The following is a 15489-nucleotide window of genomic DNA, read 5'->3' on the forward strand; positions in this document are numbered from 1 at the left end:
TCTCAATGGGTTCCAGGTGTTTGGATGATGCTGCAAGTCCAGTCACATCTCAGGTGACTTCAGTGGTGCCATCCTGGCAGGGCTTTGGGGCAGACATCAGTAGCATGAGTTTGAGGACTCTCAAATTTGACAAGGTTGGTTTACCCCATTTTGAACTAAGGGCACTTCCAGATTGCTGCTAGTTTGAGATTCAGCCACATACTGGCAAATTCAGATCAAATTGTTACAGTGGATTTGGTGCTCTTGGTCAACAAAGCTGCTTCCCCCTTCCCATCTGACTTTCTGCCGGAAGGAAATGTATGGGAAAATACAATGGATAACAAATGCTTGACTCGCTGTCGTATAACCTCCCTGTGAACTTTGCGGAAACAAATCAATGCTCAATAAGCAGGTCATCCAAAAGCAATCGAAGTTAAGAAATCCACATTGCCATTGACAGGGAGTTCCATAAAGGCCATTCAGTCCGGAGTCTAAAATTATCTAACTGCTCCATTGGGTTGCTTCCAGATATTAGGGGGCTTATCCCCTTCCAGTTGTCATACTCTGGCAACTGCCCCAGTGATTCAGAGTGCTGACCACCGTGATGAAGCCATAGGAAAGAGGAGGTCCTCCATGTTCTGATAGCTACAGCTGCACATCAAGCAGCAAGTTCAGCACAGTCATACCTCGGGCAACGCTTCAGGTTGCGTTTTTCAGGTTGTGGGCTGCTGAAACCCAGAAGTACCAGAACGGATTACTTCCGGGTTTTGGCGGCGATGCACGCGCAGACGCATGCGCAGAAGCGCCAAATTGCAACCTGCGCATGCTGCAGGTGGCGAACCTGCACCCTGCACGGATCATGTTCACAACCTGAGTGTCCACTGTAAAGGACAATTAAGGCTTACATGAAGAGGTGCAGGTCAAAGACCTGCTACTATTTCTGCAGCAGGGACCCTGTCTCCAGCAGCACAGAGCTGCCCAATCAGCATGGAAGGGGAACTTTTAAGCCACCAAGAAAAAGTCTTCTCACACTTTGTTCTGATTTGAGCCAGCCAAAGTGAAAGAAGCTGAGTCCACCACTGAGGATTGGCTTGTAGAGTTACACTGGAGAAAGCATGTGGGGAAAAACACTGAGAAGGATTTGTTATGTATGCTCCAAAGCCAAGCATTTAGAACACTGAAAACACAAGGTGCTTCAGCTATAAAATAATAGTCTTCAAGTCTTGTTATGTACAAATGTTTGAGAGAATAAAAGAGAAAAACATTTAGGCAACTCTGAAAGAAGACACTGGAGCATTCCAAAACATTTGCCCATGCATGTGCACGGAAATTAGTAAATCTAGTTGAAACGCAATGCATGGATATCTGCATTAATCATTGCAATGCATCCGTGTGTGTGTGTGTGTGTGTGTGTGTTTTTAAAAAAGGATGTTGTATAATCCTAGAAAGCTGTTAGATGATGTGGCTGTGACTGACCTGAAAGGACCCTGCATTTTTGAATTTGCCACTACACTGTTGCTTACATTGCACCTTAATAGTGTTACAGGGGTTGGGCGCCACCCCCACTCTCTACTAAGCAGTAGCAAGATTCCAGGGGGTTCCAGGCACTCACCCGTGGTTTGTGCTCCTTTGGAGAATTGAATACGCAGTAGAGATTGTCGTAGCTTCAAGGATTATGGTTTATTCACCTATTTACACCTTCAGTCTGCATGGAAGGAGTCCAGGTCTTACAGCATGGCCATTTCAAGAGGGACTTGTCCCCCACAGCAGTACAGCCCTGGAGTCCAAGGCATCTCTCCCAGCCAGCCTCCTTCTCCCCAGCACACCTTGCTCTCAAGACCAGGTCCAAGAATCCGTCTTAGATGGGCCACCAGCACCTTTTGTCATGTTAATGCCTCTATCCCAGGTGAGGCCTGGCTTGGATAGGAAGCTCAGCCTGTATATTCCCACTGGCCTGCAATCTTCCCTTCAATCATGGGCAGAGCCAAGATTTTTGTTAGGGTGGTCAGGCTTTTGTTGGTGGAGGCAGAACCCCAGATTTGTATTGATTTGTATTGATGGGGGGGGGGACACAGCTGCCTCCCTCTAACCCCCTTGGCTACACCCATATCTTCAATACTCCAAATAATCAAAATCCTACCATGTATTAATGTCTAGGGTTTAGTGGGTCCACTCCCAAATCTATAACAATAGCAATTGCAATTCCAAACAGGAAGTCCCTTTTTATTTTATTTTTAAATGGCACTTTCTGTTTCAGGAGCTGCCTTCCAACCACTGTTGCTTCAAACATTAAGAGCACTAGCAGCAGGAACTGACACAACAGGGGAAGCAGCCTGGTTTTCAGGCTCTGATAGATTTCTTGCTCACCCCTTCCCTGGTTACTCCCCCCCCCCCATGTCAGTTAAGAGATCTGTCTTAGAGCATCAGCTCCTCCATTTTGTAGGAGATAGAAGGGGCTTTCCTTTCCTACAAGAGCCAAGAGAGCACAGGTTTCTGAAGGAAAGGGGGAAGCCCTTCCCATCTGTTGATGCTGAAAAAGTGTGCCCTGCTGTCCCCCCCCCCTTCACTCTGCCCTCCTAGGCAACCCTCTGGGCTCCTCTTAAAGACGTGGCCAGCCTTGCTTGAGAATGGGAAATGTATTTCTGATTCATTCCCAGGGTCTGGCCTTGCACATGCAAATGTTAAGCTTGCACTGCATTGGTGAATGTCACAACACTGTTAGCAAGTGAGGTCCCCCCCGACCCCCATTAGCTAGCACTTTGTTAATTTACAGTTTGTTCACAGTTCTCTGTCAGCTACAATAACCTCCCTCCCTCCCTCTGCTTTTCTTAGAGAGGTTACACAAAAGTCAGATAAGGTTGCTGATGTCCCATTTTAAAAGGCACGGCAGCCGGCAAAGAACGCAAGAGTCTTTCATTTTGTATAATTCAGATATTTAGCAAAAAGGAAAGAAAAAAACAACAACTGCTAAGTAATATATCTATTTCCGATTGAACAACACAAGCCACATTCCCTTTTTCTCTCTTTTCCTGGGAGCAAATTGCCTTACACAGTCTTTGAAAAGAGAAGAAAATGTTTTGTGGAAACAATGAGATTACACCTCTTTCAATGCAGAGGAGAAACACACACACACAGGTGCAACTTCCTTACTCAAGCAAAATATGAATGTTCGTTTGGAGACGAGGAGAGTCGCCTGTTTTGCAGGGAAGGTTGCCAACAGCTGGGCTTGACAGGTGCTCCAGTGACAGGCAAACAGTTGCCATGTGCAGTACTTGGACAAGTTAGCACTGAAGAACTATTTTTTTCTTACCATATAGATATTAAAGGCTCAGGAGCCCATTTTAAGCCATGAGTTGATAGGGATGGGCGGATATGTCAATCCTGCTTTCTCTCAGTTCTTCATTTTCCCAATCTTAAACTCATTTCTCCACATTTGCACATCAGTTTGCAATGTTTAAAAAGGAAATCCTCGTGAAAATTAATCAGCATTCTAGTGCAAATTTCTCCAAATATGCATATTTTTGAAGGCAACTTCACCCAATGTACACATTTTTGCAAAGCCATTTCCCCTCATTTACAATTATGTCCCGTCTTTCCTCCAAGGAGCTCAAGGTAACACACATAGTTCCACTTCCCATTTGATCCCCCCAGCAACCCTGTGATATGGCGGAGAGAGAGAGAGTGACCAGCTCAAGGTCACCCAATGAACTTCATGGCTGAGTGAAGATTTGAGCTCTGGTCTCCTGGGTGGCGCTGTGGGTAAAAGCCTCAGCGCCTAGGGCTTGCCGATCAAAAGGTCGGCGGTTCGAATCCCCGCGCCGGGGTGCGCTCCCGTCGTTCGGTCCCAGTGCCTGCCAACCTAGCAGTTCGAAAGCACCCTTAAAGTGCAAGTAGATAAATAGGGACCGCTTACTGGCGGGAAGGTAAACGGCGTTTCCGTGTGCTGCGCTGGCTCGCCAGATGCAGCTTTGTCACGCTGGCCACGTGACCCGGAAGCTGTCTGTGGACAGCGCTGGCCCCCGGCCTCTTAAGTGAGATGGGCGCACAACCCTAGAGTCTGTCAAGACTGGCCCGTATGGGCAGGGGTACCTTTACTCCTGGGTCTTAGTTCAGTGCTCTAACCAGTGCACCACACCAGCTCCTTTCTTATATGCTATTTTCATTAAGGTATACATTTATATGCACACTTTGCCCCAGTTATGCAGTTTGGTACACAGTGTTGGCTGGAGAACTGCATTGCAAAATTTGAAGAAGTGCACATTTCAAAGGATGGCTCTGTTTTGGTTTTCTTATTGTTTCAGAAAAAGTGGATTGAATATGCTTCCCTTTAAATGCAAACTGAACTGGATTTCTTCCCCATCCCTATGAGCTGGCAACCTGAGCCTAGGAACTTGCAGAGGAAGCTTGTTCCACCAGGGCTTGGACCAGGAATGGAGAACCTGTGGGCCTTCAGATGTTGTTGGATTAAGACTCCCATCAGTCCCTGACATATAGCGAAAAGAAATATTCAAGTGTAGGGAAGCGGACCCTTTACTTCTTCTGAGATAAGAAGGAGTTGGATTTTGAAAATATTGGAGCTAAATAGTACCACCTGGTATATCATAAATCATAGAACTGAAGAGCTGGAAGGGATTCTGAGGATCACCTAGTCCACCCCCCTGCAAGGCAGGAATCTCAATTTCCCCTTGTCTAAAACTTAGGCAAACTTCTCTCCTTCCACTCCTATCAGCAGGAAGGGGATAATAGCACAGCCCTACTCAGCCTTTCTCAGTCTTATGGCAGCACTGTATGGCCACTAGCTCTTCCCAGGTTTGCTTGCCTCTAATTTCTCCTAGGTTGCCATTTTTAGAACATTTATTTATTTAGGAAATGTATGAAACTTCTCTATATTTTAACGTAGGTAGTGTAAAATATATCGGGACGCGGGTGGCACTGTGGTCTAAACCACTGAGCCTCCTGGGCTTGCCAATCAGAAGGTCGGTGGTTCAAATCCCTGCGACAGGGTGAGCTCCCATTGCTCTGTCCCAGCTCCTGCCAACCTAGCAGTTCAAAAGCACCCCCCCCAATGCAAGTAGATAAACAGGTACCGCTCTGGCGGGAAGGTAAATGGTGTTTCTGTGCGCTGCTCTGGTTTCTGTGTTCTGTTGTGCCAGAAGTGGCTTAGTCACGCTGGCCACATGACCTGGAAAAACTGTCTGTGGACAAACGCTGGCTCCCTCAGCCTGTAAAGCAAGATGAGCGCCACAACCCCAGAGTCGTCTGCAACTGGGCTTAACTGTCAGGGGCCCTTTACCTTTACCTTTAGTGTAAAATATAGGAAATATATTTTTTTAAAACCCCATAGAAACAGAAGAGCATCCATATGGCAAGGTGAGGCAACTGTGTCAGACGCAAAGATCTATAGGGGCAGCAAATCGTCTTTATTCTCCCTTGTTCCTGCTGCAGATCTTCACTCACTCCTTCTTCTCTGCCAGTGAGGCAGGTGCCATTTTTATGGTTTGCCTCAGATGCCAAAGTATATTGGGACAGCCCCAAATCTGCAGCAGTTGTTGCTGATACCAACAACCCAGGAATGCCTTGTGGAGAGGGAGGGGGAGGTTTTATGAAGGCGCTGAAAAAGCTATGATGGTCTACACTGCGCCTTCAATTCTCCAAAGGAGCACAAACCTTGTGCGAGACCCTGGAACCCTCCAGAATATTGCTACTGTTCACCAGAGAGTGGGGGTGGCACCCAACTTTTGCAACACCATCAAGTGTAGGTAGGATAACCACTTCAGCTACGGAAACAAAGAGTGCTAAAGATCCCAGAAGAGCAGGAATGGTTGAGCCGCCATGGGAAGCAAAATCCAAGTTAGGCTGCGAGTTGAGCGACTAGCAGAGCACCTGGGGAAGTGCCTCACTTGCTCAGTTACTCATTTGAAAGTGGTCAAGCTAAATGAGACGAGTTTAAAATCAGGATGAAATAAAATTGTTAAATTGAGCACCTGTGGCAGTTCTGAGACCATCCTCCCTTAATAATGCTTTCATTCAAAAAAGGAAAAGCTGTGGCCTACATAATCGGCAGGAAATGGTGCTAATGGAGCTGCTGCTGAGACCTCAAAGGGGCCAGGGAGTCCTTTTATCCCCAGCAAAGCTAATTCTGAGGTAGAGTGACAGCTACAGAATTAACAAGCGAGAAGTATGGATAGGCAGCCTACCTGGACCCAGAAACTGATAGAGGTACAGATAAAGCTGAAAGGACCACCAAATCCCAGTGTCCCAGCCAAACGATATACAGCGGTACCTCGGGTTACAGACGCTTCAGGTTACAGACGCTTCAGGTTACAGGCTCCACTAACTCAGAAACAGTACCTCGGGTTAAGAACTTTGCTTCAGGATGAGAACAGAAATTGCACTTGGCAGCGCAGTGGCAGCACATAAAGTGGTACCCCAGGTTAAGAACAGTTTCAGGTTAAGAGCAGACCTCCAGAATAAATTAAGTTCTTAACCCGAGGTACCACTGTACAGAGGAGAGGCAAGAGTCAGAGACAGGGCCTGTCCTTACATTAGGCAGAGTGGGCTGTCTCAGGCGGCATTTGTGGGGGAATAGGCAGTAGGACATATCTGTGTTTGCCACCTGCCCTGCACCCCCTAAGGCAATGTCGGGAGTGAGTAGGCAGTAAGCCACACCGTGCAAAGGGGAGTTAACTCTTTATTAGCAAGAACACAATCTTCACAGACTTGGTGGATTGTCAGGCCTAATGAGCACAGTGGCTCATCCCTGGTAGGGCTAAGTTGCTGAGACTGAAAGTCCCTGCCTCCCCAGAGCTGTCTAAGCCCCCTCCTCTCCAGGGTTTCCCCCAAGCAATCAGAGACTGTACCCATGTGAAGCCAATTTCTCCTCCGCCCTTTTCATGCCTTTTCTGGTTCAGGGAGACAAGTGGGGAGGAGCTTGTTGCAGCAGGAGGGAGAGATGCCCATGTCTTCACCAGTCTGACTCATCACTGCCTCTTGTCCCCCCTCCCCCCGCTACTGATTCTGATTCTGCCACAGATTCTCTCTGCTCACTAAACCCTGTTACCTCTTCAGCTTCTGACATCTCCTTCCCACAGTCTTCTCCCTCTTCTCCCTTTAACCACTCATTGTCATCCCACCACCAACCCCCTGGCTCTGAGCTTTCTTCCCTTGGGAGTTTCCCAGCTGGTTCCTCTCACCATTCCTCTGCATCCAACCAGTCCGTGAGAGCTAACCTGCTGCTCTCAGGTTAGGGATGGGGAAGGAATTAGATCCAGTACGCATTTAAAGGTGAACTTCTCTAATTCACAGTTTCCGAAGCATATAAGTGAACCGAAACACCTAAACTCGAATTGAGGTATGCTCTAATTCAGCTTTAAAGAGCAAGTATTTTTTTAAATGAGGAAATTGGTTTTGGAAAACTGTTACAATAATATACACTGAAATTCAGCCGGAGGGATTTGAGGAAGTCACTTAACAATGTTGCTAAGATTGGATTAAGTACAATTAAGAGGTATGTTTGTTTGTTTGTTTAAATTTTTTGGAAAATCAATTAAAAAAAAAGAGCAAGTTTTCACAGGGAAAACTTGGGGCAAAATACAAAATACAATACAAAACAAGAACAACGCTCATACATGGGGCATTAAAGTGCAGAACTGGAGGCAAATTTAGGGCAGCGTGGCCAGTTCCACTACACTGGGCACCGAGCCTAGGGAGTGCTGCAGGGCACCAAAACTCTGATGTAGTGAATTTAGCAGAATGGAAGGTGAGGTGGGGGGTGATTTTGGCTTTGCACAGGGCACCACTGAAATTTGAAAGACAAAAGCCTGCCCCTTCATGGACCTGTGCCTGGAAAGAGTGGGAGAGAAGGTAAGTGTGGATAAGCTCACAATCTAACCACAGTAGGCTTTGTGCAAGCAGATCAGGATGAATGCTCAGACCCTGGAGAAGCCCTAAGTGCTGGCATCCATACCATTTGGAGATCCTTCTACAAATTGTTTTCTTCCTGATTCAGCTCCCACTATTGTCGCTTACAGTGGAAGCTAGTGGGTCTCTACATTAGGAAATCTGCTGTGTGCTAGCTAGAGCAAGGGCATCACCGCTAGTTTCTGCACACAGTGAAGGAGTCAGGGGAGTGGAAGGGAAATCCAGGTCACTAGTCCCAATCGTGTGCACTTATTTCCTTCCCAGGAGCAAGTGAAAGAAAGAGGCCGAAAGAAAAGAGCTCTTCAAGAGGGTCTGTTTGCTGCCAGCAGTTCTAAGGAGGCTTACAACTTAATCCATAACAGGCCTATGTAGAAGTTATGTCCCCTTGATTTTGATGGAGTTTGTTTTGAAGTAAGTCCGCTTAGGATGGAAGCTTTGGGTTGCTCATCCCAACCTTAACAAAATGTAATCACGCAGAAGACAGTTTGTGCTCTTCTTTGTTCCCATAGTCTTCTGTAACTAGGGAGGGGTGAATCTGTCCATTTTGGTTTCTCTCTGTTTCTCATTTTTTCCAGTCTTAAATTCAGTTGCGTGTCAAGGTCCCAGACCCTCCCGGGAAGTGGAATAAAGACACATGAAACAGTGGGAGAAAAAGGACACAACCAAACGTAGATTCACAAAATGTTTTGGGGTATGTGTACCCCTGCATCCCCCCCCCAGAAAAAAAAACACTTGTGTGTGTGTTTGTGTGTCTGTCTTTCTTTGTCTGTCTGTCTGTCTGTCTGTCTGTCTGTCTCTCTCTCTCTCTCTCTGTGTGTGTGTGTGTATGTGTGTGTGAGAGAGAAATTTATTACGTGGTTAAAAACCACACACTTTATTTAATACAACAAACGTGAATATGGATAAAACAAAATAAAACAAAATGGTGGGTAAGCAAAATAGAAGTTGTAATAATTTAAAAGAGAGAGAGTAAGGCTATGTAGATGCAGTAGGTAAGAATGACTGAAATATTTTATAGGCTGTCACACAAAAAATTGTGACCAATGCTGTAATCTCTGGTATTCCCCAATATAATGCATCCTTGTATGTTATTTTCAGCAATAAGCGCTCCAACTGGAGAACAGCCTTTACTGAAGGTGTCACAGACTTTGAAGAAGCATGAACTCAGGGCAAAAAGGTGAAACGAGCTGAGAGGAAGGCACATTTGGCAAACCCTCACCATGATCAACTCCCGCCCAGAAACCTATGTCCCCACTGCAGAAGGACGTGTGGATCCAGAATTGGCCTCCACAGTCACTTACAGACTCACTGTTAAGACTGTGTTCATGGAAGACAATCTTACCCGGCCATGAGTGATCACCAAAGAAGAAGCATAAGCACTTATTATTATACCAGAGGTCTCAGGGCGATTCACAGAACAAAATCAAAATATAAAACCACAAAATATATAATCAAATGCATACTTTATGCTAACTTGACTGGATAAATGCATTGCAAAATTGGGAAATGTACAGATTTTGACGGATGGCTGTGTTTTGGTTCATGTATTATTTTAGAAAGTGCAAATTAGTTGGTTCACCTTTAAATGCAACCTGAACCAAATTTTCCCTCCATCCCTAACTGTAACTAAGCAAAAGCACATGTAAGCGTGGGGGTATTCTGAGGTTTTAGAAAAGTACCTAATATGTATAAACTGTTTCAGAACAAAAAGCAGAAAGGGGGTGGAGAACCTATGGACCTCCAGATGTTTTTGGAGTACAGCTCCCATCATCCTTGACCATTGGCGATGCTGGATGGGGCTGATGGGAACTGGAGTCGAACAACATCTAAAGGTTTACCTTTCCTGTGTTAGATTAACCAATTAACTGTTCAATGACACAATCCTCTGCATGCCTTAGACTGAAATCCTATACACACTTATGTGGGAAAGTGGGATATATATCTAATACACAAATAAAATGAACTCAGTGGGGCTTATGACTAAGTAGACATGTACTGGATTTTGCTGTAATTTAGGAGTGGATCATCTGACACATTCCATATGCTGCTGGACTCCAGTTCCCATCATCCCTGACCACTACCCATCTAGACTAAGGCTGATGGGAGCAGAGTCCAACAACCTCTGGAGGGCCATAGGTAAGTAACACCCTGCTGCAAATGTTGCAGCTGTAGAACACTGGCCTTCTATGATTTATATTAAACTTATATTATATTAAATTATATTATATTATAATTAATTAAAAACATTTTACAGACCACCAGATCCTATGGAAACAGCAACAGCAAATAACCAACTCCTTATATAGCAAGTGAAAGAACTTTTTAAAAAAATTTCCTTTGCCAAATATTGGAGTGTAAAATTCTGCTCTCCTTCCCAGAAGGCCAGATGAGAGATTTGAGAAAAGACCATCAACCAATATAAAACACACAACACTCCCTTCAGTTGATGCCAGTGCTCTGACTCAGTAGCAGAGTGTTTGATCTGGACCCAAGATTCTTGCTAGGCAAGGCAATGCCTTATTCTCCAATTTATAGAGAGGAAATTATCCTAATCCTTTGTATAAGAGCATTGTGGTCCGTGATGTCCCAATACTCAAAAAGGCAATTTCCTATGAGCAAGAGTAAATAGTTTTCTCCCCACATTTTACCCTTACAACAACCCTGTGAGGTAGGTTAGTGCATGGCCCAAGGTCATAGAATCATAGAATTGGAAGGGACTCTGAGGTCCCTTCTAGTCCAAACCCCTGCAATGCAGAAATATGCAGCTGTCCCTTACGGGGATTGAACTTGCAACCTTTGAGGTATTAGCACCATGCTCTAAATAACTGAGCTATTGAGCTATTGAGCTTAATGGCTGAGAGGGGATTTGAACCTGGGTCTCCCTGGCCTTTGTCCAACCGCTGCACCACTCTAGCACTCATAAAACCTTTCCTGATTTTATGGCTGCTGCTTTTGTGCATTGATCATTGTTTTTATGGCGCTGCTGTTTGGCAGCACAGACTGGAGGCCTCCCTGATGGGCTTACCTGGCACTGTGAGCACACTGCACCGTTGCATTCTGGGAAATTTAAAAGGCTGGCTGCTTGCCTCCCATAAGAAGTGCACTGGTGCCTTTAGGAAAGTCCACCGGGGATGGGGAAGACAGGCAGCAGCGCCCATAGGGTTGAACCCAACTAACTTCTACTCAAAGTAGACCTGCTGAAATTAATCGACCCAAGTTAATCATGCCCATTAATTTCAATGGGTCTGCTTTGAGTAGCACCAGCACTGGATGTGAGGGGCAGAAGGTAGGCCTCAGCAAGAGTGAACCCGACTGGGACCTGTGGGCCCAGGCAGCTGCCTAAGTATGGTGATGCTGGCGTTGGGATGAGGAAACAGGCAGTACACAAAGCAACACCGTCACCACTTCTTGCCTCTCCTCTCTGGAAACTGACTCTTGTAAAGTAGTAGTAGTAGTAGTAGTAGTAGTAGTAGTAGTAGAGTTTGGATTTGGTATCCCGCTTTATCACTACCCAAAGGAGTCTCAAAGCGGCTAACATTCTCCTTTCCCTTCCTCCCTCACAACAAACACTCTGTGAGGTGAGTGGGGCTGAGAGACTTCAGAGAAGTGTGATAGCCCAAGGTCACCCAGCAGCTGCATGTGGAGGAGTGGAGACGTGAACCCGGTTCACCAGAATACGAGTTTACTGCTCTTAACCACTACACCACACTGGCTCTCTGTAAAGCTGTCCTGGGACATCCTACTGCTCAGGGAAGTGGGTCTCTTGAAAGCAGAATACATTTTTCTTTTCGTCGCGCGTTACATCTGAAATTGCAACAAAGGCAATCCTCTGGTGTCCTCTCTATCCATTTTGGCTCTGACTAAAGAGAATAAACCCCTATTTTTGCTTCAGAGATGAAATAATCAAACAAGGTAAAATAAATTCTGGAAAGCGAGCAGTGGTAGTGGTATGAATCACAATGTGGACCAGCTCTTTCTGTCTTAAACACCCCCCATAGCATATCTTAGTGCAGCCTTTTCCAACCTCATGTCCTCAGATGTTGTTGGACTCTGACCCCCATCAGCCCCTGTGGATAAGGTGCCCTCCAGATGCACTGGCTGGGGTTGATGGGTTGTAGTCCAACAACATTTGGCGGGCCCTTGCTTGGCAAAGGCTGTCTTAGTGGAACCTGATGTAGATTCTGTGGCATCCCTGACAGGTTTGCACAAAGAAACTAAGAGTTAGCACAATATGTTGCTAAACCAGATGTAACTCCCAAACCAGATGTTGTGTCCTTATGACAGCAACCCATGTCATTCCCCATAGCACTTTCTAAACTCTTTATGTACACCATATGTCTGGGATTGCTAGAATGTCAGCATGTTTTGGAGTATTCAGAGAAAACTTTGGGCTGATTCAAATGGACGTTATTGAGACGCGCTTTTTTTCTTTTTGAAAAGAAAACCTGTTGCAATCTTCACATGATGCTTACACTGCTTCAGGTGTAGTGTGATGAGTCAGTTCTTTTAAAACATTCTTATATTTAAAGTGGAGAACTTCTCTCTCTCTCTCTCTCTCTCTCTCTCTCTCTCTCTCATAATCCAATGAAGCTGAATGTTGGGAGATTCAGGACGGGCAAAAGAAAGTACTTCTTTACAGAATGTAAACTATGGAATTTGCTGCCAGAAGATACAGATGGTCACCAATTAAGGTAAAGGTAAAGGGACCCCTGACCATTAGGTCCAGTCGTGACCGACTCTGGGGTTGCAGCGCTCATCTCGCTTTATTGGCCGAGGGAGCCGACGTACAGCTTCCGGGTCATGTGGCCAGCATGACTAAGCCGCTTCTGGCGGACCAGAGCAGCGCACGGAAATGCCGTTTACCTTCCCGCCGGAGCGGTACCTATTTATCTACTTGCACTTTGATGTGCTTTCGAACTGCTAGGTTGGCAGGAGCAGGGACTGAGCAACGGGAGCTCACCCCGCCACAGGGATTCGAACCGCCGACCTTCTGATTGGCAAGTCCTAGGCTCTGTGATTTAACCCACAGCACCACCCGCGTCCCAGACAGGCAAAAGAAAGTACTACTTTACAGAATGTAAACTATTGAATTTGCTGCCAGAAGATACAGATGGTCACCAATTAGGATGACATTAAAAGAGGATCAGAGAAATTCATGGAGGATAGGACTACCAAGGGCTACTAGCTTTCTTTTTTAAAAAAATATTAAACAATTTCAACATAGCAAATTATAAGTCCAAATAATCAATTACATTATTTTTTCCTCTCTCCCCCACCCAGGACTTCCCTCAGCTCCCCTCTCTGGTTTCTTTACACATATTGTTCTCTCCATGTTATAAAATTGTACATATCCTTGCCTTGTCTATCATATGTTCGACTAATAAATTTGTGGATGTTTATTCAAAACCTGCCGAGGAGTCCAGATCACTTTGTTGTCTTTTTACGTAATTTGTAAAAAGTTCCCATCCTTCCTTGAAATCACAATTGTCCTTATCATGCAGTTTGTATGTCAATTTAGCCAATTCTGCATAGTTCATCTATTTTTCTTGGCCACTAGCTTTCATGACTATGTTCTTCCTCCATTGTTGGAGACAGTATGTATCTGAACTCCAGTTGCTGGGAATCCCAATTGAGGAAAGTGCTGTTGCACTCAGGGCGTGTTTGCGGGCTTCCCATAGGTGTCTGCTTGGCCACTGTGAAAACAAGCTGTTGGACTAGAAGGGCCTTTGGCCTGACCCAGCAGGTTTTTTCTTAAGTTCTTAAAGGACACCCATATCAAATAGGGGTGCCAGTTAAGAAAAGGCAAGGGCAAGACAGATTTTTCCATATTAATTCACTCTGACAATCTACCTGGCCTCTTGAACAGTCCTCTAGAGGTTTTCTCCCAAGAAATTTCAACTCCTATTCAGCTAATCACTTTTAGGGGTGCCATTTTTTTCCTCAGCAGCATTCTTGTGCATTCATTGGTGGCAGCAAAACAACAGATTCAATTTTCCCTGACAGAAAAACATGGCTGTCCTAAATCAATCATTATATAATACACCTAGCTAAGGACCCACAAGAAATGTCACTTCTTAAAGTCCTGCATTCTCTTCTACTTGCCTTGACGCTCAAAACACCATTGGTTGACCTGCTCTGATGTCACAGTAGGTCTGTATTATTGTTGCCAAATGAGTTCAAATTCACTGTTTTTGCCTTGCAAAACATCCCTGTGCCATCAGAGGGCTTAATAAATTATCCCTCTTGACTGTCATTTTCTGTCAAACTCAAAATCTCAGCTGATTAGAAGTAAAAGAGGGTCTTCTAGGGATGGAATATAAGTTTGCTTCAGTTTTCATTTAAAGGCCAATTAACTTATTCTGCACTTTCCAAAACAAGACACAAACTGAAGCACAGCCATCCTTCAAAATTTGCACTTCTCCGAATTTTGCAATGCAGGTCTCCAGCCAAAAAATGTGTGCAAAAATGGACATACTAGGGCAAAATGTGCATTAAAGTGCATACATTAGTGAAAACAATCTACAAAAGTACATTTTCTTAGGGAGAACTAAATGTGTCTATTAGTCAAAACTAATGTGTGTCTATTAGTCAAAACTGCATACAAAATGTGTTTATTAGGATAAATTTGTACTAAAATGCTGATGAATTTTCATGAGGATTATTTTAACTAAAATCCACAAATTGTGGCAGAAATGTGGAGTACTGAATTTATGATTGGAAAAATGAAAAACTGAGAGTACTGAAATTAGAAGATTTGTCCATCCCAGCTTGCCATCCCTGGGGCCAGTGCTATTCTTTCTTTCTTTCTTTCTTTCTTTTCTTTCTTTCTTTCTTTCTTTCTTTCTTTCTTTCTTTCTAAAGAAAAAATGGTACTGGTACTCTGCATGAAGTTGGTTCAGTACAGTAAGTGCCACACCTTTAAAATTTGAAGAAGAAGAAAAAGGTGCCAATACTGTATACCCGTGAGTACCCTGAGGGGAAAAAAGCACTGCCTGGGAAAGACTCCTCTAGGAAGAAAGTTCTGATAATAGATTGTTAGGATCATAGGCCATTTGGGCCAAATTAAACACTGCAATCATGTATTTATTATGCTGTAAATTTACAAACGATACCCTATGGGTGCAAACTGGTTGAATGGTCTGAAAGACTTCTGGAAATAGACAACACTTCATGCTTATGAGGAATTTATGCACACTGACTCCATGTAAACTTGTGATTAGATTGTAAACCTGTGGGGCATGGCCATGTATTTTTTTCATCATTTGTAGATCACCTCTTTCCCGAGTAGGAACTTAATAATACAATCCAGGCCTGTGGTTCACCTGAGTCAGTATTGTCTGTACCTACACTGACAGGCAGCAGCTTTCCAGGGTTTCAGAAAATGGTCTTCTCAGCCTTACCTAGAAATGCCAGGACTGAACTTGCTCAGAACTACTGGCCCTTTATGGTTATTTTTTATGAGCTATTTCTCGTTTCTTGTCTTGCTTGTACATATGGTGGCCACTTGCCCATACTATGAAGTGTGTGTGTGTGCGTGTGTAATCTCTCTGTGTATACAGCATGGGACCGCGGACCAGATCAGGCCAATTG

This window comes from Podarcis liolepis, assembly GCF_965112155.1.
Source record: "Podarcis liolepis genome assembly, chromosome: 10".
NCBI lineage: Eukaryota > Metazoa > Chordata > Lepidosauria > Squamata > Lacertidae > Podarcis > Podarcis liolepis.